The 19,621-nt window shown below is 49.4% G+C and overlaps 1 pseudogene; it reads right to left on the bottom strand.

Moving 5' to 3' along the window:
* Positions 1-17,490: 17,490 nt before the first annotated feature.
* On the bottom strand, positions 17,491-18,117 carry LOC119972164 (annotated as a pseudogene).
* Positions 18,118-19,621: the final 1,504 nt, after the last annotated feature.

Genomic DNA, 19,621 nt, shown 5'->3' with positions numbered 1-19,621 from the left:
CACTAACGCTGATTAACCACTCCGAACAGCACTGATCACTAACGCTGATTAACCACTCCGAACAGTACTGATCACTAACGCTGATTAACCACTCCGAACAGCACTGATCACTAACGCTGATTAACCACTCCGAACAGCACTGATCACTAACGCTGATTAACCACTCCGAACAGCACTGATCACTAACGCTGATTAACCACTCCGAACAGTACTGATCACTAACGCTGATTAACCACTCCGAACAGTACTGATCACTAACGCTGATTCACCACTCCGAACAGCACTGATCACTAACGCTGATTAACCACTCCGAACAGTACTGATCACTAACGCTGATTAACCATTCCGAACAGTACTGATCACTAACGCTGATTAACCACTCCGAACAGCACTGATCACTAACGCTGATTAACCACTCCGAACAGCACTGATCACTAACGCTAATTAACCATTCCGAACAGTACTGATGACTAACGCTGATTAACCACTCCGAACAGCACTGATCACTAACGCTAATTAACCATTCCGAACAGCACTGATCACTAACGCTGATTAACCACTCCGAACAGCACTGATCACTAACGCTGATTAACCACTCCGAACAGCACTGATCACTAACGCTGATTAATTTTCCGCGAAGAAGTTGACGAACGGTTGCCAGCTCCGGGTGAACACTAACAGTGACTCTCTCAAGGCGAACTTGATTTTCTCCAAACAGAGAAAGCTAGCCATGTCCGATAGCCAGGTCTCCGACTTCGGGGCTTTGAGTCCCTCCAAGCTAATAGTATCCGTCTCCGGGCTACCAGGGAAGCAAAGGCCAGAACGTCTGCCTCTTTCTCCTGGATTCCCAAATCTTGCGACACCCTGAAAATTGCCACCACTGGACTCATTGCCACCCTTGTTTTTAACACCGTGGACATGACATCTGTAACCCCTGCCAGAATCCCCTAAGCTTTGGACATGTCGAGAACATGTGGACATGGTTCGCTGGTCCTCCCGCACATTTTGCACACCTGTCTTCCACCCCAAAGAATCTCTGCTCACCCGGGCCACTGTCATGTGAGCCCGATGAACGAATCTTGAATTGTATCAGGCTGAGCCTGGCACATGTTGCGGACGTGTTGACTCTACTCAACGCGTCCGCCCATAGACCATCCTCTATCTCCCCTCCCACTTGCACTTTAGCTCCTCGGTCTGCGTCGTCTCTGACCCCATAAGTTCCTTGTAAATGTCAGAGACGCTCCCCTCTCCTACCTACCCTCTGGAAACTACCCTGTCCTGAATCCCCCTCAGCGGTAGGAGCGGGAAGGTTGACACCTGTTTACGTAGGAAGTCCCGCAGCTGCAGATACCTGAATTTGTTTCCCCTCGCCAACCCAAACTTCTCCTCCAGCGCCCTCATACTCAGAAAGCTCCCCTCTATAAACATATTCCCCATCCTCTCAATCCCTGCTCTCCGCCATATCCGGAACCCCCATCCATACTCCCCGGGGCAAACCGGTGATTATCGCTGATTGGGGACCAGACCGATGTTCCCTCTGCTCCCACATGCCTCCTCCATTGCCCCCAGACTCTCAGGGCTGCCACCACCACGGGGCTGGTGGAGTACTGTGCCGGCGGGAACGGCAGAGCCGCAGTTACCAACGCCTCCAGACTGGTGCCCTTACATGAAGCCTCCATACGCTCCCATGCATTCCCCTCCCCCACCACCCACTTCCTCATCATGGCTATATTCGCCGCCCAGTAATAGTTACGGAAATTTGGCAGCGCCAGCCCGCCCTCTCCCCGACTCCGCTCAAGCACTACCTTCCTTACTCGCGGAGTCTTGCCCACCCAAACAAAGCCAGTATCACTGTTGACCCGTTTAAAAAGGACCGTGGAATAAAGATGGGGAGACATTGAAACACAAACAGGAATCTCGGGAGGACCGTCATCTTCACCGTCTGCACCCTCCCAGCTGATGACAACGGAAGCGCGTCCCATCTCCGGAAATCGTCCTTCATTTGGTCCACTAGCCAGGCCAGATTTAATTTATGCAGCCGGTCCCATTCCCGCACCACTGGAATGCCGAGATACCTAAAGCTTCCCCCGACTAACCTAAACGGCAGCTCCCCCAATCGCCTCTCCTGTCCCCTCGCCTGGACCGCAAACATCTCACTTTCCCCATATTTAGCTTATACCCCAAAAACTGGCCAAATTCCCCTAGAATCCCCATGATTTCTTCCATCCCCTCTACTGGGTCTGATACATACAGAAGCAGGTCGTCTGCATAGAGCGAGACACTGTGTTCCACGCCTCCCCCCATTCCCCCCCCCCCCCGCCCCCCCCCCCCCCCCCCCCCCCCGCCCCGGACCAGCCCTTTCCAGCCCCTTGAGGCTCTGAGCAATTGCCAATGGCTCTATAGCGAGCACGGCCAACAGTGGGGAGAGGGGGCATCCCTGTCTCGTCCCCTGGTGCAGTCTAAAATAGTCCAATGTTGTCCTATTCATCCGTACGCTCACACCACAGGAACCTGATACAGCAGCATGACCCAGTCAATAAAGCCCCACCCAAATCCGAACCGTCCCAGTACCTCCCACAGATAATCCCATTCTACCCGATCAAGAGCCTTTTCTGCATCCATTGCGATCACTACCTCCACCTCCCTACCTTCCAGGGGCATCATGATCACGTTTAACAACCTTCTTACATTGGCCACCAACTGCCTACTCTTAACAAACCCCGTCTGGTCCTCCCCAATAACGTCCGGAACACAATCCTCAATCCTGGAGGACAAAATTTTAGCCAGCAATTTGGCATCTACATTCAACAGGGATATCGGCCTGTAGGACCCACACAGCTCCGGGTTCTTATCCCACTTCAGAATCAGTGAAATCGTGGCCTGAGACATTGTCGGGGGCAGCTCCCCTCTTTCCCTTGCCTCATTGAACATCCTCATCAAATATCCCAGAGAACTTTTTATAAAACTCCACAGGGTACCCGTCCGGCCCCAGGCCTTTACCCGCCTGCATGGCCTTCAGACCCTCCACTATCTCTTCCAACCCGATCGGGGCCCCCAGCCCTTCTACCATCTCCCCGTCCATCTTTGGGAAATTCAGCCCCTCCAAGAATTGCCTCATCCCCTCCGGCCCCATAGGGGGTTCCGACCTATACAGCCTACTGTAGAAATCCCTAAACACCTTATTCACCCCTGCTGAATCTCCAACCAGGTTCCCATCTCCGTCATTTACTTTCCCTATCTCCCTGGCTGCCTCTCTCTTTATAAGCTGCTGTGCAAGCATTCTGCTGGCCTTCTCTCCATGCTCATAGATCGCCCCCCTCGCCTTTCTCAGCTGCTCCACCGCCCTCCCTGTGGTTAACAAGCCAAACTCCGCCTGCAGCCTCCGCCGTTCCCTAAAAAGCCCTGCCTCTGGGGTCTCTGCATACCTCCTACCGATCTGTAGTATCTCCTTTACCAGTCGGTCCGTCTCTGCCCTGTCCACCTTCTCCCTACGGGCCCGTATCGAGATCAGCTCCCCTCTGACCACTTCCTTCAGTGCTTCCCAGACCATCGCTGCTGAAATTTCTCCCGTGTCGTTGACCTGCAGGAAGTTCTGAATACATTTCCTCAGCCGCTCGCACACCCCTTCGTCAGCCAAAAGTCCCACATCTAACCTCCATTACGGGTGCTGGTTACTGTCTTTACTAACCTGGTCAACCCAGTGCGGACCATGGTCTGAGATTGTGATCGCAGAGTACCCCGTGTCCACCACCCCTGCCAGTAAGGCCCTGCTCAGAATAAAGAAATCAATCCGGGAGTACACTTTATGCATGTGTGAGTAGAAGGAGAACTCCTTCACCCTCAGCTGCCCAAATCTCCATGGATCCCCCCCCCCCCCCCCCCCCCATCTGCTCCATCTCTTATAGTTCCTTTGACATTGCTGGCACCCTGCCCGTTTCCTAGCTTGACCGGTCCAAGCCAGGGTCAATGATCAGCCTAGTTGGGGGGCTCATTGCCCCCCCCCCCCTTGCCGATCAGCCATCCGCATTTTTAGGCCCGCCTCCAGCCCATGCTCCGCGCCTCCTCCGGCCCGCTCCCAGGCAGCCTCCGTCCCCAACCTCCTGTCTGTCCCTTGGCCCAAGTCCCTCCCTCGTCAGCAGAACATTCCCCCCCCCCCCCCCAGTAACAACACTCTGTAACCCAACCCCTTTGATAAACTGAACATATGCACCCCCCCCCCCCCCACTGCGCTTCCGTGAGCTAGCCCACCCAGCTAGCTTGGTGGCCCCCATCCCTGGCGCCGGATAGCTTCCCACCTATTGTTCCCTCCCAACCCCCCCCCCCCCCCGCTCATACAAACATACTCCAACATCAAACAATCCCCACACAATTGCCCAACATAAAAACACCAAAATCTAAACAAGGACACCTCCATCCCTCAACAGTGCAAATGAAAACCTAAACTCACTCAGCTCTGCCACAGGTCCCAAATCAATGCAAAAGGCATTCCAAACAGCTTCCACAAAACAAAAAAACGAGAAACTTTTTTTTTAAAGAACAGAGAAACAAAAAGAAAAAAAAACATGAACGTTGCAGCAAAGTTCAAAAGTTCTCAGTCCACCACCAGCCCTTTCCTTTTCACAAAGTCCAGCCCATCCTCAGGAGACTCGAAATAAAAGTGCTGTTCCTCGTGCGTGACCCAGAGACGGGCCGGGTACAACAGTCCGAACTTCACCTTTTCCTTAAACAGGATCGACCTAATCTGGTTGAAGCTGCTTTTCGCGTGGCCACCTCCACACTCAGGTCTTGGTAAACCCGCAGGATACTGTTGTCCCATTTACAGCTCCGTGTCTGCTTGGCCCACTGTAGAATGTGCTCCTTATCCAAGTACCTGTGGAATCTCACCACCATTGCCCTCAGGGGGTCTCCCACTCGCGGCTTCCTCGCGTGCGCTCTATGAGCCCTGTCCACCTCCTAGGGCCGGGAGAATATCCCCTCCCCCAGCAGCTTCTCAAACATACCCGCTATGTCTGCCCCAGCGTCCGCTCCTTCGGACCCCTCCGGGAGCCCAACGATTCTCAAGTTCTGCCGGCGGGACCTATTCTCTAGGTCCTCCACCTTCTCCAGGAGCTTCTTCTGCTGGTCTCTCAGCATCCCCACCTCCAACTCCACCGCAGTTTGATATTCCTCCTGCTCAGCCAACGCCTTCTCTACTTTCCAGATCGCCCGATCTTGGGCATCCAATCTGTGCTCCAGCTGCTCAATCGACTCTTTTATTGGGTCCAAGCAGCCCCGTTTCTGCTTAGCAAAGCCTTCCTGAGTAACTTGCTTCAGCTGCTCCGTTGACCGCTGGGTCGACAAATCAGAGGTCGGGTCCTCCGCCATGCTGTCTCCTGCTGCAGCTTCAGCCCAAACCTTCTCTTTCTGTTTCTGCCTTTACCAGCACTTCTAGTCCTTCTCTCCATGCACTGATGTGGGAATTCAGGACACAATTGCCTCTGTCGGCAGTTTTACAATTCAAGTCCGGCAGGAAATCGGGGGGAAAGGTCCAAAAGTCCGACGAGAGCGGGAGCCGCCAAATGTGCGACTTACTCCTTCATAGCCCCCACCTAAAATCAAAGAACTTACATTTGTAACAAGCCTTTGGCAACCTCAGGACATCAGCCAATCAAGGACTCTTAAAGTGTGGTTCCTGTTGGCGTGTCAATTTGTGCACAGCAAGCTCCCACAAACAGCAATGTGATAATGACCAGACAATTGGTTCTTTGTGATGTTGATTGAAGGATGAATGTTGGCTCGGACACAGGGGAGGAGGCCCCTGCTCATCTTCAGAGCAGAGTCTGATGAATATAAGAACTCATCATACTTTATAGTTTGGTTTGTGCAGCGATATTACTAAAACCTTCGTTAGACTGTTTACAGACGCTGGCCAGAATTCTACAGCCGTTGTGATTCTCTAATCCCACTGGCTGCACGGCCCCGCCTGTGGGCTTCCCGACGGAGTGGGGTGGTTCAGAGGGACCGATCGAATCATACCACCAGTGAACAGTGCACAGCCGAGAGACACGCGACTTGTGGACGGAGAATGCCGCCCAGGGTATCTGCTCAAGTTGTGATTGGAAGTGAGGTGATCAATGATTTTTGCAGGGGAAGTGTTTTGCTGATAGATATTAATAAACCATTTTACCTGTTTGCAGATAGAGAGCTAATGTAATGTTGTAACAGTCTGAGCCTGGCTAAACAAACCAAGGCAACATCTTGGAGCAAGAGACAAAAGAATGCTGGGTGCTTTGAGTGCAGCTGGTGTAGCTAATGGGCAGGGCCAGGCCTGTCTGGACACAGGAGTTGCTTCAAGACACCAGACTGAGCAGAAGGCTTTCAGCTTGGTCCGAAAAAAGGATTCTCTTTCAAAGCCTCTGCACCAAATTAAGCTAGTAAAACCTGGTTGTTAACTTTATATATAAGTGGTCTCTGAAATATATGGGTTGCTTAATTGGAGGGTAGAGGCAGATTTTAGGAAGCAAGTTAATATGTCACACCTAGATCACAAAAAATGGCTGAGGAATCTTTAATGCCCGAGAGGGCACATGGGGCCTTTAAAACATGCACCCCCTCAGTAATACCCTGGAGGGTCTGTGCGCTCCCTCAGTAATACACTGGAGGATCTGCCTTGATTTTTGTTGTCTGGAGCGGGACTTGAACCCAAGTCCCGATCCTCCAGTCAACGGCAATGCCATACTGCACGGCATGGGGGGCGGGGGGGGGGGGGTGGTTGGTGGTTTGAATGAGGGAATGAGGGGAGTGGGGACGGGTGGTTTGGAGGGGGGTATCGGGGGTGGTTTGGAGGGGGTGGGGATGGGTGGTTTGGAGGGGGGGGGAGTGGTTTGGAGGTGGGGTATCGGGGGTTGGGTGGTTTTAAAGGTGGGTGGGAGGTGGTTTCGGTGGGGATTTCGGGGAGTGGGTGGTTTGGGTGGGGGGGTGGGAGGTGGTTTGGAGGGGGGAATTGGGGGTTGGGGGTGGGTGGTTTTGAGGGGAGGGTATCGGGGGTGGGTGATCTGGACAGGGGGTGTGGGGGTTTGGATGGGGGTATGGGGGGGTTGGGGTGGGTGGTTTGGAGGGGGGGTATCGGGGGTGGGTGATCTGGACAGGGGGGTGTGGGGGTTTGGATGGGGGTATGGGGGGGGGGTGAGTGGTTTGGGTGGGGGTTGGGGTGGGTGGTTTGGAGGGGGGGGGTGTCGGGAGGTGGGGGTGGGTGGTATGGAGGGGGGGGTGGGATTTGTTAATTATTCTGCAAGTTTATTTTTCTGTTTCAGTTGCTGCTGTTAACTTTGAAGTCCGGAGCTACACCAGTGATAAACAACAGGACTCTCCAGCTGTAAATGTCTCAGCCAATTCAAGGCATTTCACCCAGATCTACAAAGTGGGTGTCAGTGTCTGAGGAATCCAGGGTTCTGGGTATCTCTGCCCATCGGAAGATTAGATTTTGTGTATCGGGACTTCCTCTGGCTGCTGAAGTGCAGCAGTGGCTCACACCTCAATGCTCCTCATTATTGCATTCAGAATATGTCGGCCATTATCTGTGCTGCCCACCCACATGGATACGGTCGGATTGGGAACAATACAGGGACTGCTTCTGGGAAGCTGCCAGAAAGGCGGGTGGTGAGGGCTGGAGTTTGCTCGTTGGAGGGTAGTTAGGGTGGGATGTGACTCGTGTAGAGAATAAACAGCGAATAGACCTGTTTCAAAACAACATCCATGCCTCACGGTAGCATGGTGGTTAGCATCAATGCTTCACAGTTCCAGGGTCCCAGGTTCGATTCCCGGCTGGGTCACTGTCTGTGTGGAGTCTGCACGTCCTCCCCGTGTGTGCGTGGGTTTCCTCCGGGTGCTCCGGTTTCCTCCCACAGTCCAAAGATGTGCGGGTTAGGTGGATTGGCCATGCTAAATTGCCCGTAGTGTAAGGTTAATGGGGGGATTGTTGGGTTACGGGTATACGGGTTACGTGGGTTTAAGTAGGGTGATCATTGCTCGGCACAACATCGAGGGCCGAAGGGCCTGTTCTGTGCTGTACTGTTCTATGTTCTATGTTACTGACATTGAATATCCACACAGCATAATCACACTTCATCCAGCTGTGCAAACATCTGGCTGACCGCTGATCAGGGTTAAGAACTCCATTGGACGAGTCAATCTTCTTCTTAGTTGTCAGTATGAATAGTACGAGCTAAACAGCAAATAACTCTCAGTCCTTCACATTTTTATCCTCAATTCATTGAAAAGACAGACACTTACATTTCTATAGCGCCTTTCACATCCTTATACTGTCCCAAATCTGCTTTACAGCCAATAAAGTACTTTTGTAGTTTCTGAAATGCAGCAGGCAATTTGTGCACAGCAAGATGCCATCTACAGCAGGGCGGTTAAACAGAGATCTGTTTATTGATGGATAACTATTGGCCAGGACTCCAAGGAGGTCTCACCCATTATTGTTTGGAATTGTGGGAGGGAGGGTGAGATGGAAGGAGAGAGGGAGGGGGAGAGAGATGGAGAAAGGGAGAGAGAGAGAGAGAGATGGAGGGAGAGAGAGATGAAGTGAGGGGGTGAGGGTGAGATAGTGGTAAAGACGGAGAGAGAGATGGAGGGAAGGAGGGAGAGGGAGATGGAGGGAGCGAGATGGAGGGAGAGAGAGAGATAGAAGTAGGGAGGGAAGGAAAGAGAGATGGAGAGAGAGAAAGATGGAGGGAGGGAGAGAGAGAGATGGAGAGTGGGAGAGATGGAGGGAGGGAGGGAAAGAGGGAGAGAGAGAGATGGAGGGAGGGAGGGAGAGAAATGGAGAGAGAGAATGGAGGGAGGGAGAGGGAGAGAGATGAAGGGTGAGAGAGATGGAGGAAGGGAGAGAGAGAAGGAAGATTAGAGAGTTGGAGGGAGAGATGGAGGAAGAGAGGGGAAGGAAAGAGAAGGAGGGAGGGAGGGAGCGAGAGAGAGAAATGGAGGGTGCGAGCGGTGGAGGGAGGGGGTGAGGGAGAGATAATGGGAGGGAGGGAGAGAGAGATGGAGGGAGGGACTGAGTGAGGGATGGAGGGAGAGAGAGAGAGAGAGATGGAGGGTGGGAGAGATGGAGGGAGGGGGTGAGGGAGAGATAATGGGAGGGAGGGAGAGAGAGATGGAGGGAGGGACTGAATGAGGGATGGAGGGAGAGAGAGAGAGAGAGATGGAGGGTGGGAGAGATGGAGGGAGGGAGGGAGGGGGAGATTGGATTCTCTCCCATGAGACTGGTTGGAAAACATTCACAGGTCAGCAAAGCTTCCGACGTGAAGAGTCAGCTTCTGATGGAGGAAGGTGATCTTGAGCATCGTCAGGAACAACAATGAAGGCCTCATGGCCTCAGACCCTGCAGTAGGATCCCACATCTTCCAACCTGTGGTCCTTGTCCTGTTTGTTTATAGCCAAAAGTTCCCACATCCCCTCTAAGAAGCAGCAGAGACAGCAGGATATATAGCTCACACCCCAAAAAGCTGCACAGCTGCAGGTAACCCAGCCTTGTGTGCCAAACTGAGTAAAATAATTGTGATAATTGCACTGGAGTGCTGGCTTCAGGCTGAATTAGAGTGCTAAAATGGGAGTTTTGTGACTGTGAGAGTTCAGTGAGGAGGGAGCGAGGTGCTCCTCTCATTTCCTACCTGTCCTCAAAGAGTGTGAGGGAAGCCGGGAGTTTACCAAGAGCACAGCTGACTGGTGAATAAGTCCTGGTGGGTATTTGCAAACTAGATTGAATTGCAAGTCATTGTTTTAGCAAGGGTCGGGACTTATTTGATTTATTTGTAAAAATATAATAATCTTCTAAATGTTTTAATTTATAGGGTTTAGTCATGGCAGGAGAGCTCAAAGCCGTGGTTTGCTCCTCTTGCTCTATGTGGGAATCGGGAACACTTCCAGTCCCCCGAATCAGCATGTGTGCAGGAAGTGTGCCCAGATGAAACTCCTGGAAGCTCACGGTTCAGAGCTGGAATGGTGGCTGGAGTCACTGTGGAGCATCCACGAGTCTGAGAGCATCGTGGATAGCACGTTTAAAGAGGTGGTCACACCGCAGCTAAGGGACCTGAGGAAGGAAGGGAATGGGTGAGCACCAGGCAGTCCGAGAGAAACAGGCAGGTAGTTCAGGAGTCCCCTGGGGGCGTGCTTGCAAATCAATGTTCCACTTTGGAGGGTGATGAGGGTGATTCCTCCGGGGAGTGCAGACGGTGCCAAGCGTCTGGCACCAGAAGCAGCCTGTCTGCACAGGAGGGGGGAGAGGAAGAGCAATAGTAACAGGGGATTCAGGGGAACAGATAGGCGTCACTGTGGCTGTCAACGTGACTCCAGGATGGTGTGTTGCCTCTCTGGTGCCAGGGTCTGGGATATCACTGAACGGCTGCAGGGCATCCTGACGGAGGAGGGTGAAAGGCAGAGGCCATAGCACATATTGGGACCAAGACATAGGTAGAAAGAAGGATGAGGTCTTGCATCGGGAATTCACAGATTTAGGCTGTAGACTAAAGAACCGGACCTCTCGGGTTGTAATCACTGGATTACGCCCAGTGCAATGTGCCAGCGAGCACAGCAATAGGAGAATAGCGCAGGTGAATGCGTGGCTTAAGAGTTGGTGCAGGAGGGAGGGTTTTAGATTCCTGGACCATTGGGACCGTTTCTAGAGAAGGTGGAACCTGTACAAGCCTGCACCTGAACCATAGCAGGACTAACAGCTGGCGGGTTAGCTAGTGCAGCAGGGAGGAGTTTAAAGATAATTCGGCAGGGGGAGGAGACTGTTAGCAGAATAGGGACATAGCTTAACCCAGAAAAGCAATCAAATCAGCGAGAATACAGCGGTAGTACATTTTAAGGGGGTAAGACAAGGCTGGATGGCCTCTACTTTAATGCCAGAAGTATTACAGGTAAAACAGATGAGTTAAGGGCAAGGATTGACATATGAAAATGTGATACAGTGGCCACCAGGGAGTGTGGTCAGAGTCAAGCTTCTGGCAGCATAGACAGCCTGTCTGTACAGGAGCGGGGAAAGAGAGGCCGAGCAATAGTAATAAGAACATAAGAACTAAGAGCAGGAGTCGGCCATCTGGCCCCTCGAGCCTGCTCTACCATTCAATGAGATCATGGCTGATCTTTTGTGGACTCAGCTCCACTTTCCGACCCGAACACCATAACCCTTAATCCCTTTATTCTTCAAAAAAACTATCTATCTTTACCTTAAAAACATTTAATGAAGGAGCCTCAACTGCTTCACTGGGCAAGGAATTCCATAGATTCACAACCCTTTGGGTGAAGAAGTTGTTCCTAAACTCAGTCCTAAATCTACTTCCCCTTATTTTGAGGCTATGCCCCCTAGTTTTGCTTTCACCCACCAGTGGAAACAACCTGCCCGCATCTATCCTATCTATTCCCTTCATTATTTTATGTTTCTATAAGATCCCCCCTCATCCTTCTAAATTCCAACGAGTACAGTCCCAGTCTACTCAACCTCTCCTCATAATCCAACCCCATCAGATCTGGGATTAACCTCGTGAATCTCCTCTGCACACCCTCCAGTGCCAGTACGTCCTTTCTCAAGTAAGGAGACCAAAACTGAACACAATACTCCAGGTGTGGCTGCACTAATACCTTATACAATTGCAACACAACTTCCCTAGTCTTAAACTCCATCCCTCTAGCAATGAAGGACAAAATTCCATTTGCACATCCTCCAGCGCCAGTACGTCCTTTCTCAAGTAAGGACACTAAAACTGAACACAATAGGGGATAATAGGGGATTCTATAGTCAGGGGAATGGACAGGTGCTACTGTGGATAGCTGGAATACTGGGCGGGATTCTCCGCCCCGTTGCGCCACATTTCTATTTCATCCTGCCAGCGGGATGCTCCGTTACGTCAGCCGGTCAGTGGGGTTTCCCATTGTGGGGCAGCCCCATGCCCTCAGGAAACCCCCGGGCTGCTGGCAAAATGGAGCATCCCACTGTGTGCAGTTCTGCTGGCCACGTTATAGGAAGGATGTGATTGCACTGGAGGGGGTGCAGAGGGGATTCACCAGGATGGTGCCTGGGATGGAACATTTCAGTTACGAAGAGAGGTTGGATAGGCTTTGGGTTGTTTTCAGTCTGGAACGCACTGCCCGGGAGGGTGGTAGGCTCGAGTTGCCTCACATCCTTTAAAAAGAACCTGGATGAGTACTCAAGGCTATGGGCCAAGTGCTGACAAATGGGATTAGGTGGGCAGGTCAGGTGTTTTTCATGCGTCGGTGCAGAATCGATGGGTCGAATGGCCTCTTCAGCACAGTGTGATTCTGTGATATCCGTGTTGTCTGAGCTGACTCCCAGCTAAGGGAACCACAGGGCGATACAGCAGAGAATGAGGCCATACAGCCCAATGTCCCTGTGCTGCCACTTTCAGAGAGCTCTCTATTTAGTCTCCAATCCCCCCTCTGCTTTCTCCATCGCCCTTGAAATTTTTTCTCTTCATATGTTTATCCAATTACCTTTAAAATTCTGCTCCGAGTCCGATCAGGCAGCGGCTCCAAATCACAGCAACATTCACCCAATGGGATGGATATTAAATGGCCTTTAGCCCACTGCCTCCCTCACCTCAATTACAACCCGATTGATTCATGTGAGATTCTCCAGCAACATTGTGCGCAAAGTGATTCTATTACTGGCTGAAAGTGCCTGCACTTACATTAGATATTTTACGTGTTGAGCAAGGTGGCTGGTTTTCCCAGATTAATCCACAGTTTCATTGCTGCAAAATGCTACATTTACCAGAAGATGGCGACGTCGTTCCACACAATCCAAGGTGGCCTGGACAAGCGGCTGGATACAGGGGGCCTTCGGTGCCTCCCTGCCCACCCCTGCCAGCCCCAACGATGAGGGGCCAGAATGAGAGAGAAACTGCTCTGATTTCAAAGTTAACATTAGGATAAAAGAAATGGGAGTCGGCCATTCAGCCCATCGAGTCGGCTCCGCCATTCGGTCAACATTCATATTCATCAGCTGAGCAGGGGTATCCCTCGGAGCAGAAATCCCAAAGATCCACAACTCTCTGAGTGAAGAGATCTTTCCTAATCCTTACCCAACATGGCTGACTCCTTATCCTCTCTGTGGAGCCTATTTCTAGACTCCCCAGCAAGGAGGGACAGCCTATCAGCCTCTCCCCTGCCAAAATCATCAATAATGTTATATATTTCAGTGAGATAGAACATAGAACATAGAACAGTACAGCACAGAACAGGCCCTTCGGCCCTCGATGTTGTGCCGAGCCATGGTCACCCTACTCAAACCCACGTATCCACCCTATACCCGTAACCCAACAACCCCCCCCCCCTTAACCTTACATTTTTATTAGGACACTACGGGCAATTTAGCATGGCCAATCCACCTAACCCGCACATCTTTGGACTGTGGGAGGAAACCGGAGCACCCGGAGGAAACCCACGCACACAGGGGGAGGACGTGCAGACTCCACACAGACAGTGACCCAGCCGGGAATCGAACCTGGGATCCTGGAGCTGTGAAGCAGTTATGCTAACCACCATGCTACCCTGCTTATTGATTTGGTCAATTATAACATTGCTGTTTGTGGGATCTTGCTGTGTGTGAATTACCTGCCATGTTTCGTACATTACAACAGTGTCTGTAATGGAGACACATGCAGGGTTAACGTGGGGCTCACCATCACCCACGAGATGATGTGAAAAGGTACATGGCCCAGTCCCAGGTGTGATGTTGAACAGGGCCTGACAGAAGCATGGAGACAATTTACTACCATGTGTGAATAGTTCTACTTGTGAATAACGACTTATCTATGAAGGTTTGGAAGACTTATTTAAGCGATACCGTTCTGTAAACAACCCTCTCCCAACAGTGACCCCACTTCAAAATTACTTAATTGGCTGTAACGTGATTTGGGATGTCACAGAATTACACAGAGCAGAAGAGGCCATTCGGCCCATTGAGTCTGCACCGACAGTGAAAACCACCTGACCTGCCTACCTAATCCCATTTGCCAGCACTTGACCCATTGCCAAGTGTTCATCCAGTACTTGTTTTAAGTATAAATTTACAGTACCCCATTATTTTTTTCCAATTAAGGGGCAATTTAGCCTGGCCAATCCACCTATCCTGCACATCTTTGGGTTGTGGGGGCGAGACCCACGCAGACACAGGGAGAATGTACAAATCCAGGTGCACTGTAGAGATTCTATAAAGCAGAAAGTTGCTGTAGAAATGCAAATCTTCTTTTTGATGTTGGAGTTCCTGCCAGTGCATTAACCGGATCAGGAGTAACAACATCTGTTACTGGCACAACAGCCCAGGAAGGCTATATTAGCCATTGGGTGGGTGCAGCACAGATTCTACAGGATCCTGAGCAGAGATTAAAGGAGAGGTTTCATGGAGAGGTTTCATCAACTTGACATGTGTTCCCTTGAGTTTGCAAGATTGAGCGGATGATTTAATCAAGGTTTTTACAATATTAGACAGAGTCAATACTGTAGAGAGAAGTCCGGAACATTTGCAGTTTGGTCTGAGTTTTGCTCTGATACAGTGAGAGGGTATTTAAGGTCTCCTGTACATTTAAGTTCCTCATTGCAAAACTGAACTAAGTTTGGATTCCAAAGTGTGCAGGAAAATAACTAAATCCGATCTTGAATTTTGCTGAAATAAGACATTTTGTCGAAGCTTTTCATTTTGCACTTATCAGGACACTCACAAGAATAGCAATGTCAGGGTATTCTTGTTCTGATGAGTGCACGACAAAAAAACTTTGACAGCATGTCGCGGCTGACTGTGCAGACTGACCGCGCGCTTTTCAACTTTCCTGACATCAATTTCAATCTAGTGACAAGTGACCATTTAAGGGTCCTATTTGAGGAGAGACCAGACTTCCCCTCCAAGGATCTGCCTGGCCCAGCTTGAAATCACAACCAGGTTGGGACAGGTGGGAACCTGGAGGGTGTCCTGCCGTGCAATTTCATACTCACCCCCACCCACCGACCCCACGCCTCAGAACCCACCGGGTGGATTGAGGGGGTGGGGGGAATCTAAAATTCTGGCTACTGATCGGGTTTGATCATTGCGATTGGTCAATAACTCCATTAACATGTGACTGTCAGGATGGGAGAAAGTGAACGAGATGGACGGGTACAAAAACATGTGAAATACAAACAGAGAAGGATGGAGTTACTCAGCAGGTGAGGCAGAACCTGCAGAGAGAGAGAGAGAGAGAGAGAAACGGAGTTAATATTCATAATGAACCTCAGAATGAAACTCGAGGAATAACTCTTCAACTCTTCATTAGGCAATTCACTGTCTTCGGAGTTCCACACTGAGTTCAACAAAGTCAGATCATAACCGCCGCTCCCGTTGTTTCAAACCGCTGTTGCTGTTCACGTTCCGATTGTTGCCATTTCTGAGGGCTTTTCACAGTAACTTCATTGAAGCCTAATTGTGACAATAAGCGATTATTAAATTATTTCCAGACCCAGCTTTCATTTCTTTACTTATCCAATGACATCTTCTTTTGCCTTCCACCCTATCGCATTGATCATTCCTCGTGCCACCTCGGCACTGGCTAACAGCCACCCACATCTCAAACGTTTCCCAGTTCTGACTCTCTCCGCAGATGCTGCTTTGATGGATCTCGGTTTGCCTATATCCCACACTCTAGCCTGTTGATGTGGGGTTGGTGGAGGCAGCTGTTGCTTTACTGAAACCTTCTGTCAGCGATGCCAATTTAATCCTCCGACTGGTGTCGGATGAATGAGCCCTTGATCCATTTCATTGTGGGAAAATGCTGTCACGTTATTATCAAATCACCTATGTTAACCTGAGAGAGAAATTGTTAATCAATGACTTCAAAGCATTGGGGTGAGAGAACGAGGGCACAGAATAATGATATAAATGTTGGTCATTAGCAGCAGCAACCCGGGGAGGGAAAAGGGGAGGGAAAAGGGGGGGGCCGACAATGACTATGTTTGTTTATTTAATTTTAATATTTTTTAAGTTCTTTTGTTGTTCATTAGGGTTGGGGGGGTGGGGGGATGTGATACATGCGCCGATACGGTCTGGGGGTGTCACAGTTATTATGGGTTATTTTGTTGCATTTCATTGTTTGTCGTTATGTTTTATATTTTCTGTAAAAAATTCCAATAAAAATTATATAAAAAAAAAATAAATGTTGGTCATTAACCGTCAGCTTTGAGATGAAATTGGCCTGCTTTCTTTAGACTGGAGGACGCAGCAGTGTTTTGTGGTCGATCGCCTCTATTTATGTCACGTCACAACTGCACACTAAGCTGCTTATCCATTTCCTGATGGATCAGCTAAGATAGACTTTTAAGGTTTTCATCGCTAAGTATCTGGGATGTTGCTAATGAATGGATTATCCACTTTTCTGCAGACACTATTGTTCATCAACCAGAGTGGCAAAAAGGTTTACAACTGGATTTCGGGAATCCAAATTGATAGTAATCAACTATTTCCTGATAGATCTAATGGGTAAAAAGGCTATTTTAATGGAAATATTAAGGCCCAGTTTTAATACCCATTTTAAAATTTACGGGTGAAAGCAGAACTAGGGGACATAGCCTCAAAATAAGGGGAAGTAGATTTAGGACTGAGTTTAGGAGGAACTTCTTCACCCAAAGGGTTGTGAATCTATGGAATTCCTTGTCCAGTGAAGCAGTTGAGGCTCCTTCATTAAATGTTTTTAAGGTAAAGATAGATAGTTTTTTGAAGAATAAAGGGATTAAGGGTTATGGTGTTCGGGCCGGAAAGTGGAGCTGAGTCCACAAAAGATCAGCCATGATCTAATTGAATGACGGAGCAGGCTCGAGGGGCCAGATGGCCGACTCCTGCTCCTAGTTCTTATGTTCTTATGTTCTTATAAAATAAGGATTTCAGCGCTGATAGTCTCATGTCAGGATAAATCACAGATACATTTTCCCCGTGTCTGGTGGGTTTCGCCCCCACAACCCGAAAGATGTGCCGGGTAGGTGGATTGGCCACGCTAAATTGCCCTTTAATTGGAAAAAATAATTGAGTACTCTAAGTTTTAAAAAAAATGATAAAACACAGAGCTTCAAGAGGGACAAAAAACCCGACACATGCAGAAACCAGTCGGAGATAAAAACAACATTTTCACTAAGCAAGATGAAAAAGCTATTGTTCTGATGAACATATTTTCAAAGACAATTTGACATTAATAAATGAGCCATACAGTAATCAGGTCAAGGCCAAGTAAGCACCATAGCAACATGAAGGCACCGTTGTCCAGAATGTGGATAAAGCAAAGTCAGCAGAAAACCGGTAGAAACCAATATTTTTTTTAAAATATTTTACAGGAATTTTATTGCAATTTACCAGCACCTAGCGTGAGCTCAGATGGAGCACCATTAAAGAATTCAAGAGAACTCAGTAATGGTGATAAGTCTCGAGCTTCAAAATGTGAAATACACACAGTCAGACACATTATCACAGGAGGTAGATATTGTTGTCGGTGATTCAACTATGTTATTTAAACATTGTAGTTGTTCTTGCGAGTACAACTTTCCCATTCTACCAGCTCACTGCCATGGAACCATAGGCTAATCTCTTTCTTGGCCACTTCAACCGAGTCACTGGCGTGGATGGCTTTTCTGTTCATGTGAACACACAAGTCTCCTCTCACGGTTCCTGGGCGAGCCGCTGCAGGATTGGTATCATGCACCATCATGCGGGACACATTCACTACATCACAACCTTCCCAAACCATAACGATGGGTCTGGAGTTCATGTACTAAATCAGTGCAGAGTAGAAAGGTTTCTCCTGCAGATCGTGATCATGCTCCGAAAGAACGTCCTGAGAGGGCTACACAAGTTTCAGCCCAACAAGCTGGAATCCCCTCTTCTCAAAGCGTTGGATGATTTCTCCCACAAGCTGCCTCTGGACTCCCATCTGGTTTCACAGCCACCGGCGTTTGCTCACGACTCCCAGCAATCCCCGCCGACTGCAAGCGGAACCCAGAAGCGGCCCCGGCCGTCCTGGGAGTCCCTGGAGGTGAGGTGTAGCCGCGAACGATGCCGAGCTTCAGCCACCTGCTCTGTCCCCGCAGAAACATTACTCCTGGAGCCGAAAGCTGAAGCCTCTCCCTCTGCCTCCCCCTCAAACCCGCGGTCCCAACCCGGGACCCGGAACCCGCGCTTCATCTGGACCACTCACACCTCCACCAATCACAAGCCAATACCTAGAAATCAGTCTTGATAAAAGCACAGAATCACATTCCATAACATACACAAATATTCAAACATGAAACATTCAGAACTTATGTTGCACATTAAGGATTGACAGTTAACCATCGAATTAAATGTATTTGATTCTAACCCAAGCCAATTAGGACGACATAGAGGTGTAGTTAGATGCCTAAAGTCTGACAAGATTCTCCTTAAACATGATGGTCCGTATGACCATCTTTATCCAGCATCACCCTATACTTTGGTCTTATTACTCGCTATCCTTATTTGCATATTTTCACTTTTCCACTCTAACTAAGTAAAGTTTCCCATGGCAGGTTGATGGAAAAAGTGAAGTCGTATGGGGTTCAGGGTGTACTAGCTAGATGGATAAAGAACTGGCTGGGCAACAGGAGACATAGAGTAGTGGTGGAAGGGAGTGTTTCAAAATGGAGAAGGGTGGCTAGTGGTGTTCCACAGGGATCCGTGCTCGGACCACTGTTGTTTGTGATCTACATAAATGACCTGGAGGAAGGTATAGGTGGTCTGATTAGCAAGTTTGCAGATGACACTAAGATTGGTGGTGTTGCAGATAGCGAGGAGGACTGTCAGAGAATACAACAAAATATAGATAGATTGGAGAGTTGGGCAGAGAAATGGCAGATGGAGTTCAATCCAGGCAAATGCGACCTGATGCATTTTGGAAGATCTAATTCAAGAGCGGACTATATGGTCAATGGAAGAGTCCTGGGGAAAATTGATGTACAGAGAGATCTGGGAGTTCAGGTCCATTGTACCCTGAAGGTAGCAACGCAGGTCGATAGAGTGGTCAAGAAGGCATACAGCATGCTTGCCTTCATCGGACGGGGTATTGAGTACAAGAGTCGGCATGTCTTCCCCACTGTCACCAGACTCCTAAATGACCCTCTTATGGACTGACCTCATTAACACTACACCCTGTATGCTTCAACCGGTGCCAATGCTTATGTAGTTACATTGTATATCTTGTGTTGCCCTATTATGTATTCTCATGTATTTTCTTGAATTCTGTTCAATTCCCTTTCTTCCATGTACTGAATGATCTGTTGAGCTGCTCGCAGAAAAATACTTTTCACTGTACCTCGGTACACGTGACAATAAACAAATCCAATCCAATGTCATGTTACAGTTGTATAGGACTTTGGTTCGGCCACATTTGGAATACTGCGTGCAGTTCTGGTCGCCACATTACCAGAAGGATGTGGATGCTTTAGAGAGTGTGCAGAGGAGGTTCACCAGGATGTTGCCTGGTATGGAGGGTGCTATCTATGAAGAAAGGTTGAGTAGATTAGGATTGTTTTCGTTGGAAAGATGGAGGTTGAGGGAGGACGTGATTGAGGTCTACAAAATTAT

The sequence above is a fragment of the Scyliorhinus canicula genome, chromosome 10 (assembly GCF_902713615.1).
Source record: "Scyliorhinus canicula chromosome 10, sScyCan1.1, whole genome shotgun sequence".
Taxonomy (NCBI): Eukaryota; Metazoa; Chordata; class Chondrichthyes; order Carcharhiniformes; family Scyliorhinidae; genus Scyliorhinus; species Scyliorhinus canicula.
Note: the sequence above shows the minus strand (reverse complement) of the source record. Positions and strands in the feature narration are given on the sequence as shown.